The sequence below is a fragment of the Peromyscus californicus genome, unplaced genomic scaffold (genome assembly GCF_007827085.1).
Source record: "Peromyscus californicus insignis strain IS unplaced genomic scaffold, ASM782708v3 Scaffold_6__1_contigs__length_162567912, whole genome shotgun sequence".
Lineage (NCBI taxonomy): Eukaryota > Metazoa > Chordata > Mammalia > Rodentia > Cricetidae > Peromyscus > Peromyscus californicus.
In genome coordinates this window covers 44,253,800-44,271,379 of record NW_026294584.1, presented here as the reverse complement: position 1 = coordinate 44,271,379, position 17,580 = coordinate 44,253,800, and the positions used below count along the sequence as shown (strand labels likewise).

Below are 17,580 nucleotides of genomic sequence, written 5' to 3'. Positions count from 1 at the left end.
TTTCTGATCAAGGTATTGTCCTACATCCTAGAAACACTTGTTCTAAACTCAAAGTAAAGGCTGTTGTATGGGCCTCGCTTGCATTGCTTTAACGAAATACACAAGGCTGGGTACCTTTATGAAGAAAAGAGATTCATTTGGCTTATAGTTCTGGGAGTCAAAGAGCCTGCATCCGATGATAACCTAAGGTATGTGTGTGTTTTCTGGTCTCTCTCTTCTTGGAAAGCCAGCCCACTCTGTTCAGTCACCAGGACTCCACGGTAGTAAGCTTATTCTTGACCACCTACCAAAAGGCCCCATCTCAAAGCACTGTGGCCATGGTCATGTCAACCAGTAGGCCCAGCTAAGGGAACAGCAATTCTGAAAAAGATTTTATTTGATTTTTTTGATTGTGTGAGTGTGTGTGAGTACACACATGGGGGATATGGGCATGTGAGTGCAGTACCTAAGTCAGTCAGAAGAGAAGTGGATTTTGTTTGTTTGTTTGCTTGTTTTGTGAGAAAAGGTTTCTCTGTTTAATATTACTGGCTGTCCTGGAACTCACTTTCGTAGACTAGGCTGGCCTAAAACTCACAGAGATCCGCCTGCCTCAGCTTTTGAGTTCTGGGATTAAAGAACTTGTGCCACTACCGCTCAGACGAGAGCTGGAATTTTCAGGAGTTGTGAGAAGCCTGATCTGGGTGCTGGAAAGTGAATTCAGGCCCGCTCCAAGAGCAGAGCCTGCTCTTAGCAACTGTACCACTCTTCTAGCCCCTAAACGAATACTCTTTCAAATTTTATACTCCCCATAGGCCCAATTCAATTTATTTATTATTATTATTATTATTATTATTATTATTATTATTATTATTATTATCATTTCATGTGTGTGGGTGTTTAGCCTGCATGTATGTTTGTGTACCACATATGTGTCTAGTGTAGACATCAGAGTCCCTGGAACTGGAGTTACAGGAGGTTGTGAGCAGCCATGTGGGTGCTGGGAATCGAATCCGGGTCCTCTGAAAGAGCAGCCAGTGCTCTAACTGCTGAGCCATCTTCCCAGTCCACCAATTTTCAATTGTACAGAGATCTGTGTTATTTACCCTTTTAGGTCTACTTCCTGCACAGTGTGAGCACATAGTAGGAGTTCAAAAAAAATCTGTTAAACAAAATATTTTTATGCTTGTTCGTCACCACTGTTGCAGCTGTCTGCTTTACATATTTTAATAAATAAGTTTTGCAATGTTAATGACTGCTATTTTGATTATATTTACATACTAAGTTTATATAAAGAGAGTAGTACAGAAAATATCTAGACCTCAATCAAAATTCACTTTCTAGATGAAACTTTCTGTTCCTTAGGTCATGATACTGCACAGACCCGGAGGACACTCACCAGGAGTCTCCTTGGTCCGTGGGACCTTGTCTGAAGGAAGCCAGGTGTGGACTTGGAACGTGGTTGGCTCAGCTTAAAAGCTTTCACAGAGCCTCACTTCCTTCAAGGCACAGGATGAACAAGGCCAAGCCTCAGGTCTGGGAGAACTCACAGAACCATAGCTCTGTGGTCATTCTCCACTACAATTAGGCAAGAGGCCGCCATTGTCTCAGGTGTAGAAAATAGCATTTCCCACTGTTCTCCATTGGCCAGATGACAAATGCAATAAAATTAGTGTTCAGAAAGCACCAGGACCTGAAGGACACTGGGAAAATTCTGAGAAGCTACATAGTTACTGCTCTGTTGCTGTGATAAAGTACCATGGCTATAAGCAACTTTAGGAAGAGTTTGTTTGGGCTTACAGTTCCAGAGGGTTAAGAATCCATCCATGATGGCCAGCAGACATGGCAGCAGGAGCTGGAAGCTGAAGGACCACTCTTCAACCACAAACATGAAGGAAAGAGACAGACAGACAGAGAGACAAAGACAGGGAGAGAGGGAGTGGGGAGGGAGAGAGAGAGAGAAAGAGACAGAGGGAGAAGGAAGGAGAGGGAGAGCATACACACGCACATGCACACATACACACACACACACACATGCACACACGCACACACACACACACACTGCAAATCAGAAATAGGATGAGACTGAATTCTCAAAACCTATTCACAGTGATGTACTTCCTCCAGCAAAGCCACACCATCTCCCCAAACAGTGCCACCAACTGGAGACCAAATGTTCGAGTACATGTGTCCATGGAGGATATTCTCATTCAAGCAGCACTGTCTTTGGTGATAATTACTGTGGCAAGTTTCAGCAGTGGATGAAGCCACTTCTCTATTCCTTTTCAAAAGGCATGGTAGAATTCAGATTTCTATACCTAAGCCTGCTCGGCTCCTAACACAAGGCAGTGGTTCTTGTGTTTGCCTTACTATAGAAAAAAATGTGTGAGGCTCAATCACTTTATAAAGAATCTAAGTTCATGTAGCTTAGGGTTGAGGTGGTTCTGAGGTTGAAGAGCCTGCATCTGATCATCACCTTGCTTGTTGTCAGACTCCCAGAGGAGCCCAAGACGTCATATAGCAAGAGACAAGGTGTGTGTGTGTGTCTGTCTGTCTGTCTGTCTGTCTTTCCTGGTTGGTTTTTCTCCCCCTTAGAAAGCCACCAGTGTTAGTTCCAGGGCTCCACATGGATGACCTTATCTAATCCCTGTCAAAGGCTCCACTTCTAAACATTGCAGTTAAATCAAATTTCTACTCTGTTAATATCTCAAAAATGAGGGTTAAATTTCAGCACACAAGCCCCCGGAGGATACATACCAACTGTATCCACATCATAACCGTTATTAAAATACAAAAGAAAAAAATCGGTCCATTATATAAAAGTTTTCTATGGGCCAGAAATGCAGAGTGAAGAATGAGGCTGAAGACAGAGCCCTGAGTGGTCTGAGGGTCTGAAAGCTGGTGGAGGATATCAGAGGAGAATGGGTGGTAAGCCAGGTCCGGTGATTAACAATATGAGCTAGACTGAGAGCCCCACCCACACAGGCTTGTTAAAGAGCCCGGAAGGTTGCCTGATGTCTGCTGGTGAGCCTCCCACTAGGGATATACAAGACAGAAAATTACAATCAACACATCCCTGTGACTGCATCTATCTGCTATCCCAGAATGGCAACGGAAATATTAATTCTCCTCATTTGGGTATTCTAACTGTCTATGAAGAAAGCCAAGCAGGGCTCGGAACACCTGCAATCCTAGCACTCAGGAGGCTGAGAGGGAAGAGGCGACATAACAAGATCCAATCTTAGTGTCACCCTCTCTCCCCAAATGCAAAAGATTCTACAGAAACATTAAATATTAAAGATGCTCATGAATCAGAACATTCATTACCATGAGGAGTTAGGTCTCCTCAAGTCAACATTTACTTTCAATGCACACTGAAAAAAAAATTCAATCTGATTGGAAACATGTTAATGATCACAAAATCCACATCAAGAACATAAGCTCAGGGTGGACAAGACGGCTCAGTATGGTAAGGCACTCATCACAAAACAACCTGACAAATCGAGTGCAATTTCTGGGAGCCACTTGGGAGAAGAAGAAAAACATCCCCTGAAAATAGTCCTCTGACCTACACACACACACACACACACACACACACACACACACACACACACACACACGATAAAGAAATGTAATTTAAAAATAAAAGTTCAAACAGTAGCTGCAAATAACAGAATATACAAAATAAAGTGACTTCAGCAGTAAGAAATTTATTATTTCAGCTCACTAGAGACCCAACATTGGTTACTGCAGTCCCATGATGACATCATAAGGGCCTGGGACCTTTTTATTCAGGCGGTCTCAGTGAGCCAGCTTCCAGTGCGTCTCCTGCAGTGGGAAGACATCTGCCACAGTGTCAGGCTTGGTATTTCCCTCCAATTTTATACAAAGATAGGAAGTGTAAGTCTCTTTCTTAAGTACTTTTTAAAATAAGAGGACCCTTCCCAACCTCCTCCACTTTTACTTTAACATAATTCCATCTAGTTTTCATTGGAAAGATATTGAACCCATCCTATGCGATGGATTTAGACTACACAGCATGGGTTCAGGGTCCACAGATGCCTGAGAACAATGGGGATTCCCAGTTAGAAAGTTGAAAGAGATGCCATCTGTTGGCCAGATAGTCTACCATGATAGTTAAGAAATTGAAGAAAAATATAAGTCTGGACAATGTTCTACCAAATATCAAAATTTAAAATCAGAGATGGCACAAGAAGTCAGAATTGAAAAAAAAATGAACTATTGAATAGGTATGTGTTGGAATAATTGTATATGTATATACTATTTTACCCCATAACAGCTTAACTTGATTGAAAGACTTAAATGTGAACACTAAAGTTATGTAGTCCTCAGAAAAACTATAGATTATCTTTACACACTTGGGATGGGAAAGAAATCAAATGAAGCACAAAAGTATAAAACATGAAAGACAGTACTACTGTATTTCAGCAATTTAAAATAAAAGGATGTCAATTACTCAATTACTGGGCAAGCCTCAATGAAACAATTCACTATTAGGATACGAATTTGTACTGTATCAAGCTGATAATAGAAAAATAAATAAATAAATAAAAATTAAAAAAAATAAAAGGATGTCATTACCAAAGTAAATAAGATAAACTTAGGTATTTTCCCATCAACATGCTAGTACTGAAAATTATAATGATCTTAGAGAGCAATTAAAAAAAAAAACTAGAAAGAAAATTGTTGAAAGATTTGGATAGACAAATCCCAGAAGAAGGAGAAGCCTAAAGACCAAACACACAAGGAAATGTTCTCTCTCAATAGAAACTCGGGTAAAACAAAACTTTAAATGTCACCATTCATATCTATAAATTGGCAACAAAATCTTTAGTTCTGAATATATCTGATATTTAAAAGACATAGATAAGCAGAACTCTCGGGAAACCAAAATCAAAACTTCCATGACAGTCAATGCTGAGACCCAGTAGCCCCAACTCTTGGGTCCACCGCCTGTATTAGTGAATCTCAGCCAAAGTGGTTGTGCTCCTGAGGAAACACCTACCAGTGTGTGAAGACAACTCTTGTGGTCACACACAGGAAGCAGCGGTGCTCCAGGGATGTAGGGGAAGGAAGGGAGGGATACTGATTGGCGGATTGCTCCTCAATGAACGTTAACTGCAGCACTGTTTGCTAGAGCAAATAGTAAACTAAAAAATAACCCACCAGTTCTTCAAGTAAGAGAATAGAGTAACTTGAAGAAAGTCAAATGAGGCACGGATTTACAGCAGTTGTAAGAAAGGAGTTTATTCTTTGGGTTGCAATATGGAATCTATAAACTGATGATGAATAAAAAGTACATGATGATGATATATTTTATATTTTATACTCTATAAACAAAGCAGTACTATATATATATACTGTTTATTAATACATCCATATAATGAGAGTATAAATGCATACATGGGAATGACTTATGATTTATAACAACTTCAAGATAACAGTTACTTTTGGGGAGAGAGGAGGAAAGAGATTGAGATAGGAAGGAACTTCAACAATACTTAAAGACTTCTTACAACAGACCCACAAATAATTCAAATACTAAGATCTGTACGGGTGGGTGTTTTAAGTGCAGATGTCTGATAAAGCATTTAATGCTTGTTTGAGATGTTTCATAATAAAGATATATTTAAACATTTTAGGAGTTACATTTGCAAAAATGAGGTGTGTGTGTGTGTGTGTGTGTGTGTGTGTGTGTGTGTGTGTGTGTGTGTGACTCAGAAGTTTAGTGTAGGGAGTCCAGGCTTCTGGAAGAATCTTATCCCAAAGGAAGAGAGTAAGAGAAGTGGCCTCTCTGGAAACAGAACATGCCTGTGCAAAGACCCTCTTCCAGAGTTTCTTGGCTTGGGGAAAACTGGCTTTCCTGCGGACTGGGGCCTAGCAGCCGGACCACTGTCCATGGTCCTATTCTGCCCCGGCGGAATTGTGAGGCAAGCTCAACTCTGCTTTGCAGGAAGACATGCAAGTGTTATGGATAGAGCTGGGGAGCAGAGGGAAGGGAAATGTGGACACAGCTGGCTGGGTATTCGGACAGAAGCTCCTCCTACCTGCAGCCGATGCCGCTAGCGGGAAGGGATCTGTCTGGAAGGCCATTCTCTGGTAAAGAACAGCTTCCCACAGTGAGGCACTGAGGCCTACTTGGCGTGACAGGGCTGTCATATCCTCAGCAACTCACATTTACAGCCACGAGCTCTCCTGTTCCAATGCTTTTCACTGTTTCTTTCCCAGAAGACTAGTCAATATTCATTCTTGCTTATGCAGAAATACACAGAGACTAGCAAGTCCTCTCACAGGCTCAGGGTCTATTAGCCAATATTTTGTCCTAAGTCAGTGAAGCTAAAAGAAAGGCATGAGGAACTCAACCAGGAAAGATATTTTATGGGCATCTGAGAGTAATTGCCCATCTTTTTAAAAAAGAAACAACATTTCCTAGGATCCCAGGAGGTGTCTGGCGTCACACAAAGTGATCTGAGCATGAGAGTGCAGAATACAATGTTTGGGAACACAGTGCTCCTCAGGGACTTAAAATTAATGCAGATCCAAAACAGTGCTTAACAAATACAAGAGCTGGTTGGAATAAATGGGGAAAGACAAAGTGAAAGGCGAAGGGCCCCACCCCACACCCCACTGATAAGCTGGGAGAATGAGAAAGCAGAAAACGCCAAGCCAGTGGACCCGAGGAGAACACAGACTCACAGGATGGGCAGAGCACAAGGATATTTACCCTGAAAAGCCAATGTGTAGACTTGGTTACTTGTACACACACACACACACACACACACACACACACACACACACACACACACATCAATAGCTATTTCTAAGAAGCCACGGGCCAAAAAAAAAAAATCACTCCCCACCAAACAAAACCCCTCAACAGCCCCCACTTGTTTCTTCTGCAGATGGAGTCAAAACCATCTGGTATACAGAGAAACTGTTTAGGGGAAAAAGCTCTAGTGTCAGCAGACGTAATGACCAAAACTGAGAACGCAACCCTGGGTAAGAGCTCTAATGGAGACAGGTGCAATCGGGTTGTGGATGGTGATTTTTATCAGCAAGAAGAAACTGTGCTAAAAGCTCCATTTGGCGTACTTTAGGTTCCTTGGTAAGCTAGTGAGGAATTTTCACAAGGCTGTTTGTTATGTAATGGGAGAGACGCAGCGGTACATGAATGCTGTGCTACATAGGTAAGGAAGTATCCTAACAGAAATGAGTTCTCTGGGACAGTGTTGTTGTACCAGCAAGGTGAAGGTCACTGGAAATGCAGGGACCTTCCTGGTCCTCAGACTGAGCTTTCTCTGCCATTGCAGCCTGACTGTGTTTCCTGCTTTAACTTCAACCTTGCTAACCTAAGCATACCAGAGGGGTTGGTTTTAGGGGATTCAGTTGCTTAAAAGTATTTTTATTTTTTAATTATGTGTGTGTGCATGTCTGCATGTGTGTGTGTGGGGGGGGGGTATATACAGGTGAATACAGGCACCCAGGGAAAACAGAGGTATTGGATTCCTTTGAGCTGGAGTTACAAGTGGTTGTGAGCTGACTCATTCAGTTTGGAATTGAACTTGGGTCTTTCTGCAAGAGCAGTTTGTGTGCTTAACCACTGAGCCATCTTTCCATCTCCCAAGAGTCAGTGGTACACACTAATGTCCAGCTTCTAATTTGGGGACTTAATGACTACTGAAATCTGCTCACCCTGACATTTGCAAGTTCATTCTAGTATTATAAGCATAGGCTGCATGTCTCTATGTGTAGATTTAAAGGGTCTAGAACTTTTATTCCACTGTGCAAGGTAAATCATGGGACAGTTACTTCCACATAAATATCTAAAGGGAGCCGGGCGGTGGTGGCGCACGCCTTTAATCCCAGCACTCGGGAGGCAGAGCCAGGAGGATCTCTGTGAGTTCGAGGCCAGCCTGGGCTACCAAGTGAGTTCCAGGACAGGCGCAAAGCTACACAGAGAAACCCTGTCTCGAAAAACCAAAAAAATAAATAAATAAATAAATAAAAAAATCTAAAGGGCATCTCAAAACTGGCACGGTCAAAGGTTAATTCTTGTTTGTTTTCTTTTTTTTCTTTTTTTAATTTTTTTTATTTTTTTTTCTTCGAGACAGGGTTTCTCCGTGCAGCTTTGCGCCTTTCCTGGAACTCACTTGGTAGCCCAGGCTGGCCTCGAACTCACAGAGATCCGCCTGCCTCTGCCTCCTGAGTGCTGGGATTAAAGGCGTGCGCCGCCGCCACCACAGCCCGGCTCTTGTTTGTTTTCTTAAACTTCTTGTATCAGATAAAATAATGGGCTGAAAGGGAGGTTAACTTTTTAATTATTTTTAATAAACAAGATGTTTGGCTGGAATGTAGCTTAGTGGACAGAGTGCTTGTCTAGAATGCACCAAGCCCTGGATTCGATCCCCAGCATTGCATATGACCAGGACAGTGACAGTGCAGAACCCTAACACTAGTGAGGGAAAGGCAGGAGGGGCCAAAGCTCTCACTCATCCTCAATCTTCAAGTACATAGCAAGTTCAAGGCTTGCCTGGAGTTATGTAAGATGGCAGATCAATAAATGATTAATGGTATTGCTTCAACCACTCAACCATACTATTTAGGACACAGGGATTCTTTCTATCTTGCCATCCTTAACGTGTTGATCTTTAATTTTCATGCCTTTTGTCTTAAAATCAGGACGTCTACCACGGTTCCAAGAGTTGTAATGGAACTCCAGACAGCTCCATGTATCCCCAAAGGCTTTCCCTCAGATCTCATTAGCTAGGAATAAGACTTCCTTAGCTGCAAAGAAGATGGGGAAATTGAGTATCTATCAAAAGAGGATGGGATTTTTATGACTGAATCATACCACTGTGATTCATCACTTGGTGCTAGATGTACTGTCATTTGAAGCAAGCCAGGGCTCTGCTTGTAAGGAGGGAGAGAGGGATGGCTACTGGGAAGGAAATAACAGGCTCTGCTCCTTACTCCCGGGAGAAGGTTTCAGAGTCCCTGGAACTAGAGTTACAGGCCATTGTGAGCGGCCAGGTTTGGGGCTGGGAACAAAACTGAGGTCCTCTGAAAGCTCAGCAAGTGCTGAGCCACCTCTCAATGTCCTAGGATGTGTTTGTTCTCACTTAGCTCTTGACTGTCAGTGTGACTAACCGCTTGAGTTCCGGTCTTGACTGGCCCCAGAGTGACGGACTTGGAATTGTCAAATAAACCCTTTCCTCCTGTGTGCTGCTTTCTACCAGGTCATTTGCCACAGCGGCAGAAATGAATATAGAACACGCCTCCTCATGGAGCCTGTACTGAAAAGTAAGGATGCCTTTGTTTTCTAACCCCTCATCTTAGGACATGAGCTTCCGGTGAGCAGGGGCTTTATCTGTTGTTTTCACTGCTGTGTTCCTGGTACTTAAACGATGCTAAGGTCTCACAGATGTTTATGAATGAATGAATGAATGAATGAATGAATGCATGCATGCATGAAGGGTGAGATTTTAAAGTGCAAACTTTGGGAGTAAACGTAACATCTGTAACATATTGTCAGCATCCTTGAAATGATCCATTATGGAGAAAAATGACTTAATTAAAAGACACAGAATGTGTGCTGCTTTAGGATATCTCGATAAATATCACTGACTGCAACACTGATATCTCCGACCCTGCATCTTTCCGCATGCCCTCTCCTCCAAAGCTGCACACATCACTTGCGCTCTAAGTTCTGTTACTCAATGCCGTTACTGAATGTCTTCTACAGCAGCTGAACTTTCTCTCTGCGATCGCCTGACTGCTTCTCTCGCCATTTTCTGAACGTCTGGGAGAATTCGAAAGAAACATCTGGGAGATGTCCTCCCTCCCTGCATTTTTGGCCATAATTTCAGAAAGAAGAAAACCTAAATGTTCTCGAGAGAAGATAGGAATCTTTAGCCTCTGAAATGCTTTCCCTTTTTCTTACATTTTTCATATTTTTACACTTGTTCTTTCCAAAGGTCAAAGCTATCTCCTCTTCCTTAACCAAAATAGAAAAGGTTCATTGAATAGTTCTCCCAGCAAAAATAATGAAAAGACCAACAAAATGAATATGGCATCTTTTTCCTTCTCCCTTTCTATGATCTTCTTAGCCTTTTCCTGGCCTTCCCATTTCTTAGACGGCCTACTGTGGGCTCAAACTTTTAGATCAGTAGTTAGTGGGGCCCACACACCTACCCTGCACTGTAGACCTCTAGTATACCTACAGGTAATAGCATGTGGAAATTAAAATGGGGGACGTTCATACCCACTGTAGGGGCATAACATCCCAGTAAAGCTTATTCAACATATCCAAAATGCACCCATATTTAGAAAAGAAAAGTCAAGTATCACTCAAAAAGCATACACATGTGCACACATGCTTGCACACACAAAATCACTTTATGTTTGAACTTCTAGGATTGTTCATAGGACGTAACAAATTGGCTGGAGCTGGAGTCCAGTGATAGGGCACTTGCCAAGCATGTTCAAGGCTCTGGGTTCAATTCCTAGTGCTGCAAAAGACAAACAAAAACATGAAAATAACAAAAGATTTACCATCTTCTAAGACCTTCAGTGAATATATTAAAAAAACAGGAATGAACTACTGCTCTGGGTTCATCAAAATCGTAGCCTCTGTCCCTTCTTTACACACAACTGTACTTCTTCAGCACAATGCTCCCCTCTCCATACGAGACACCCTGCTTCAACCCTAACCCTCGTCTCTAACTCTTAGAAATCCACAAGTCCTTGAAGCACAGCGTGCTTATCAAAAGGTTTTTTTTTATGGTGTATTGTAGAAAAGTATCAGGGTGCAGACCCCCAAATACGTATGCATTTAAAAATAAGACCTATATGTATGTTTAAAACCTAAATAACGAAGGGAATAAAATAAAATAAACTCTTTGACTCAGCCCTACCAAGAGCCTGTTTCCAGACTGTATCTCAGGTTTACTGGATGACCATTTTTACCACAGTAGGCGAAACCGTGGAGATGGCTGCCCCAGACGGGTTAGCCAGTGAAAGAAACTGAAATCTAGGGACTTGCTGTGGAGGGACTTTCGTCTCGAAGGAGCTTTCTTGAACCAATGGAGATCACCCAAGTAGGCCCAGGCTAATAGGTAGGTCCTTTAAGGAACCGTTTTCCTCAGTTGGTGGAAAAGCAAGCTGAGAGTCCACATGGGGGAGAGATGTGAGGGTGCTTGCTGGCCGTGAAGATGGAAACATCGAGGACCAGGAATACCAGGGTCTCTAGGAGCAGCTGACAGGACAAGCAGTTTTTCTTCCCCAGGGCATCCGGATGAAAGCCAAACCTAAATGATATCTTGCTTTCTACCTTCGGAACCTTAAGCAGAGAATCCAGCCAAGGCCACCTTGATTCCTAGGACCTATGGAATAGTGAAGTCCACTGAATACCTGGGGTGTGGTTCCAGCCTCTCAAATCTGTGGTAATTTGTCCCACAGCAGTAGAAAACAAATACATCCCCTCAGCTTCCCCCAGCTTGAAATGAAGTCAGCACCACCAGGCTGTTCCTAAGAACCATCCCAAAGCCGATGCTAAGCTTTAATGGGCACGTTGCAAGTTTGACTGAAAAGAAACGTAGTCAGTTATTGCTGAAGACTGTGATGTTCCTATTAATTACAATGCTCACTGAGGCTCAATCAAGAACAATTAGACCCTTTAACCCTAGTTACATTTGCTTTGGCACACTTCTAACAGTCGCAGGACAGAGCTAACTTTAGAAGCCGCGTCATACGGGTCAAAGGCATGGAACTGTTACTTCAGGGAGGATGTAATTTAACCTGCAGCTCTTCCAATTCACAAAATGATCTGTGGAATTTATCGGTGTTGTACCAGATATTGCATCTACATTTCAAATTCAGAGATTTTTTTTTCTTTTTAAGCTTTATTTCCCTTCTTGAAAAATGACCTTCTCCTTGGAAAATTCTGTTGAAATCTGGCAAGCTATTTCTGATCTTGAAAAAAAAATCATGAGAGAAGAGGCAAGGGGGATCATACACATTTTAATAAGACTGATCACTGAGACGAAGGAAAGACTCAAAACAGGTCACAAACATTCTGAGCACATATATTCCTCTCTAAGTAGACAGAGAAGGGTGTGCTACCGAACCTGCTAGCTGATTTCTCCTCCAGGAAATGAGAGGTAACCATGGACACTCTGCTGAGCACAATTCAAGAGCAGATGTAGTTTAAACAAAGCTATGTGGGGAAGAGAACAGGATGGCGGTTCAAGAGCAAGAGGTTGTACCCAGAGCGAGGGCACTCCAACACAGGGGTTGGCTTTCCATACAGGAAGAGCTGGCTGCAAGTGTGGAGGTGACAACAGCATGATCCTAGGCAAGTGACACCAATTCCCCAAGTTATGGTTTACTCAAGCCAAATCCAGGTAACTTTTCAATGTTCTCAGCACAAGGCCTGAGTCATGGACCACTCAGTTAACAATGGCTGCTCTGTGAGCAGGCAATCTCATTCCCTCTGCTGAGCTTGCCCCAGAGTTCCTACAATCATCTCTGTTCGAACATATACAATCCTACTGGCTAGATCCAAACTTCATGTTCAAAACTAAAGATAAGAAGCCATTAGCCATCCTAGAAGCCCACAGCAAGGACAGGAGTACTTACTAGACTCACAAGAGGAAGGACTTACAGGCAACTGTCCACAAATAAAGATTTCATTCTAAAACAACCTTATTTTCTGGTCCTATCAGTTGACAATGATTTGGCCATTGAAGATGATATTTTGCCAACAAGGTCCACTTTCTTGGCTCCCCTAAGTCATTAATTACGACCATGTTTTCCCAAATGTGGAAATTCCCCTTGCTCAGATGCAGCCACTTGCTGGCCAACCCTCCTTTCCTGAGAAACCTCCACAGCACAAAAATATTTTTGTTTTCCCCAACTGCCCACAGGGAAAATTTCCTCACTCTTCTTTTCTCCCTCTTCCTTTAAAGCCTTCTGGCAATTTCCAGGAATACAAAGTAAGGCATCATTACTAACTTAGATCACCGAAGAGCTGTTGAGACATCCTACATCTCACATGACAAGAAGGAATATGAACTTCAGATTTCACATAAATAAACTACGTCTATGAGTTTCTTTTAATCAAGGAAGGCAATCTGACTGAAATTAAAATGCCTCCCACTCCTGCCCAGGAATATGTTTCTAGGACTTGAGTGCTTCTATTATAAAGAGTGGTGTCCAGAGTGATTGGTGTCACCTCTAGATAAAGTAGCATTACACAAAACATGACTCAAACATAGGTGAGCCTTTTACGAACCCAGATATAAAACAATATAGACGGATTAGTCAAATAGTAAAAATCTTAGAAAGGAGGTGGGGAGATAGCTCATGTGATAAAACGCCGGCCTTGGAAGCACTATGAGCCACAGAACTCAAGTTTTAAAAGGCTGGGAAACTGGGTGTGATGGCCTGTGACTCCCAGGAGCTCACTGGCCAGCCCGCCTACTGTACTTGGTGAATTTCAGGCCAGTAAGACATGCCATCTCAAAACAAACCATTTTTAAGAGAGATAAATAGTTAAGGAAATAAGTAAGGTGGGCAGAGCTTGAGGAATAACACCTAAGGCTGTTCTCGGGCCTCTGCACGCATGTGCACATGTCACTTGTGCACACACAAACACTCCAAATGTTAGATGAGTCATCCAGGTTGCCTTATTCCTGTTCTGAGCTGCTGGTGCCGGGCTGACGACAGCAGAGGAACCCTGGAGATATTTTGTTCTTTTCAGAACATTGAAGAAGCATTTCTGTGCCAGAGACTAAAATTAGTTGGTGGAGAAGGGGTGATAGAGTGATGAATCAGACCGGGTCTGAGCCCCTCCAGTCTTCCCAACCTAGTAAAAAGGCAAGATGTACACCCCAGCTCTCGGGCTGGGGGAGGTGCCAGTCTGCTCCTTCCCTTGGAGAACTCTGGTAACAGCTGGAGACATTTTTGATTATCAGAACTGGAGGGGGAAGTGCCATTGGTACCTAAAGGATGCAGCTAGCCACCCGATAATGCAAAACACAGACTTCCAACAGCAGAGAATTATCCAGTCCCAAAGTCAATAGTGCAGGGCCAAGAAGCCTTGTACTAGCTGTATTAGCTGGAATAGAGGACTTACTGACTGCCTGATCAATGAATTGATTAATTGGTGGTGGTCCACATGGTAAATGACTTTCACCCTAAGCCCCTAGTCACTTTGAATTTATTCAAATTAGTGTGTTCCTTAAAGCATCAAATTAGTGATTTTGAACAAAGTTTGAAATTTCAACCATTAAAAAACTGAGATTATCACTTGACAAATTTAGGAGAATGAGGAAGCAGGATTTTAAAGCACAGCCTTAACATTTTATATATGATGTGGCTCCTGCTCCTTATATATAGTAACAGGTTAAGCCAAGCATCGGTTGCTTAGTATGTACCATGTGCATTCATTATGTTTGCATAGCTTCACCAGACTCTGACAGAGACAACCTAAAGAGCACGGATTCCTTCCTTCATTTCTTCCTTCTGGCCTCCCTCCCTCCCTTCTCTCCCTTTCCCTCTCCTTCCTTTCCTTTTCAAATTATTTTTTCCTAATTTTGTGTATTTGTTTGTTTATTTTACATGTATGGGTATTTGCCTGAATGTATGTCAATATATCAAGTGCATGCCTTGTCTCCCTCAGAAGCCAGAAGGGGTCAGATGGTCTGGGAATAGAGAACAGGTTGTTGGGAGCCACCTCATTTGTTCTGAGAATCAAACCTAGGTCCTTTGGAAAAGCAGCCGAGGTTCTTAACTGCTGAGTCATCTTCCCAGGCTCTCCTTCTGAAATTAAGCTAAGTCATTTTGTGGTTTGAGAGAGAGAGAGACTCACATGGTATCCCAGTTTTGTCTGGAACTACATAGGCCAGGCTGGCAGGAAACCTGGCAACCCTCCCACCTCAGCCTCCCAAGCCGGATTACAGACTTGTGTCTGGCATGTCTGGCATAGGGGACTTTATTTTGGCTCACGGTTTTGGAGGGCTTCAGCCTATTGTGGAGGTAGTGGAGGAGTTGGGACTGTGGCAACAGGAGCATGAAGAGGAGAGAGGTCCTTCAGGAAGCAAAGAACATGCTACAACCAGGAGCCAGGCTATCACTCTCAAAGGCCCACCCCCAGGCCTACTTCAGGTAGTTCAGTCTCACTTCCTGCAAGTTCTCCAACTTACCTTAATGGTACCACCAGCTGAGAGACAAGCAATCAAAACATGAGGGGGGAGGGCCTGGGGGTGGGTTTCAGATTCAAACTATGGCCCAAGTACCACTAATAAGAGATTAGTTATGTAACCACTTTTAGTTTGGGATTAATTAAAAATGAAACCATATTGTTAATACTAAACATGTTAGTGAAAAAACATGATTTATTTTACTAAAATTCTTTAACACATCTTTTTTCAGAAAAAAATGGTGAGGTAGTCTAATATTCTAATGTCAGTGAAATAAACAGTCATTGTTACTGGGATATCTGTAATTTTGATGAAGCAATTACCTTCACTGGGCTCTGTGGGTTACCCAGGAGACAGTGGCTTTCTTCTTCGGCCTTTTTGACCTATATGTAAGTTGATGAGTAAGTCAGGAAATGGCCTGTAATTGTGTATTAGTACTCATCCAATACAAATGGAATGGGAGAACTACCACACAAATCTCAAACACAAATACCTGGAATAATCAACCATTTGGATTAGCATTAATGTTCTCTGAATATAACACACAGCACAGAGACCACAGGGTTCTTGGTATTTGCAACACGAAGAAGCAAAGCTTGGGAATTTTCCAGTCAAATTTTTGCCTAATGCGAATTTAGTAAAGCTTGCTTAGGAGCAGAGATGAGTGTTCTCTTTGCTTCTCATAAAGGAATAAGTAAAGAAAATCATTTCAGCGCTACGTAACAAAAGCAATCTCACAGAGGATGGGGGCCCTTAGTAAATAAGCAGGATTTAAAAATGATGCACATTTTAAATACCAAAAATTCAAAATTTAAAAGAACAACATTTGGCCTGAGGCAGCTCACCGGGAGAGCTTGTCTATCATTGATGAGATGCTGGGTTCGGAGCAGCAATATTGTGACACTCAGTAGAACCTGACTTGGGAAGACATCTAGTATTTTCAGAAAAAGTGTGGGACTGGGGGCAGGGGACGAAGTTCAGCTGGTGGAGTTCAGATTCCCAGATGCCACAAAAAGCTGGGTGTGGCAGTGAGTGCCTGTAACCCCAGGAGTGAGGAGATGGAGGCAGGAGGCCCCCTGAGGCTTACTGGCCAGCCAGTGTAACTGGATCATTGAGCTCCAGGTTCAGTGAGAGCGCATGTTCCAAAAGCTAAAGCAGAGAGGAACCGAGGAAGACACCCACTGGAAGCCTCCGACTTAACCACATGCATGTGCACTCATACATGCGCACACGCATGCGTGCAGACCCTTCACACACAGAAAAGTGTTGTAGCTTGTAAAAATGGGCCATCATTGTGGCCTCCTTTTATTTACAATAAAAAAGACAAAATCTGGATTTCCTTCTATTTTCTATTCCAAGGATAAGTCTGGAGTGTTTAATAACTGCTACAGCTAGGCACTGACCAATCAAAAGAGATGTCCAAGTAACCAGAGTGACCCGACTATATGCACAAGCTAGGCAGCAGCTTGCATTATTTAACATGGTCAAAAGCCCCGGTTTACAGCTGCTTTCTGAACCGCAGACAGTAGGAAACATCCCTCTCCTACTTCGATATGATTCAGAACAGAGGAGCTGAACTAAGGACTAGAAAATGTGTGTACAGAAGAAAATTCAAATATTTCCAAGGTTTATTGAATTCAGTTTTATAATTGCTTATCAACTGAGAATTCTAATTAATTCTAATTAATTGCCTTCCTATCATAGCTTTCAGGTGAGTTTTTTAAAAGTCAGGTTTTGGGTTTCCTTACTGGACTATCAGTAAAGCCAAACATAACAGCCCAAATGTATGCCACTTTTAAAAATTCTAAACTACCCTAGCACTCAGGAGACTGAGACAGGAGAATTTCACATTCAAGGCCAATCTGGTTACTTAGCGAATTCTAGGCTAGCTTCAGCTACATGGCAAGACCCTGTGTCAACAAACAAACAAACAAACAAACAAACAATAAATAAATGAGCTGACAAAATGGTGTAGCAAGTAAAAGTGCTTGCTGCACCAGCCTGACGACCTCAGTTCAATTCCTCGGACCGGCAAGGTAGAAGGAGAGAACTGACTCCCAAAGGCTGAACTCTGACCTCCACCCTAGCACTGCCGCATTGTTTCCTGCGCGCGCACACACACACACACACACACACACACACACACACACACACACACACACACACACACACTAAAAAAAAGACAAATAAATAAGCTTTCATTTCTAGATGTGACATGATGTTCCCCTAACATCTGCCATCTTTGGGTGATGGAAGGTAGCAGCTTCCTGTTTTCTCTGTGCTCTTCAGTGTGTGGATGTCTTTACAAGACATTAAATAATAATCATCTAAAATCCTCTCAATCTACCCACTTAGCCAACACCTCAGTTAAGTCTTTGCTCCT

General features: G+C 42.5%; 1 long non-coding RNA gene across 2 annotated transcripts in view; it reads right to left on the bottom strand.

Annotated features, from left to right (window-relative positions):
• Positions 1-8,235: 8,235 nt before the first annotated feature.
• The window catches only part of LOC128098799 (uncharacterized), an 82,973-nt gene continuing 73,628 nt past the window's right edge, over positions 8,236-17,580 (bottom strand). The window contains exons 4-5 of one of the 2 annotated variants that reach the window (XR_008214334.1): positions 15,521-15,580; positions 8,236-10,505 (exon numbers count right to left, since the gene is read on the bottom strand). This is a non-coding gene — a long non-coding RNA (uncharacterized LOC128098799). The remainder of the gene's footprint in view (positions 10,506-15,520; positions 15,581-17,580) is intronic. The other variant, XR_008214335.1, reaches the window with a different exon arrangement.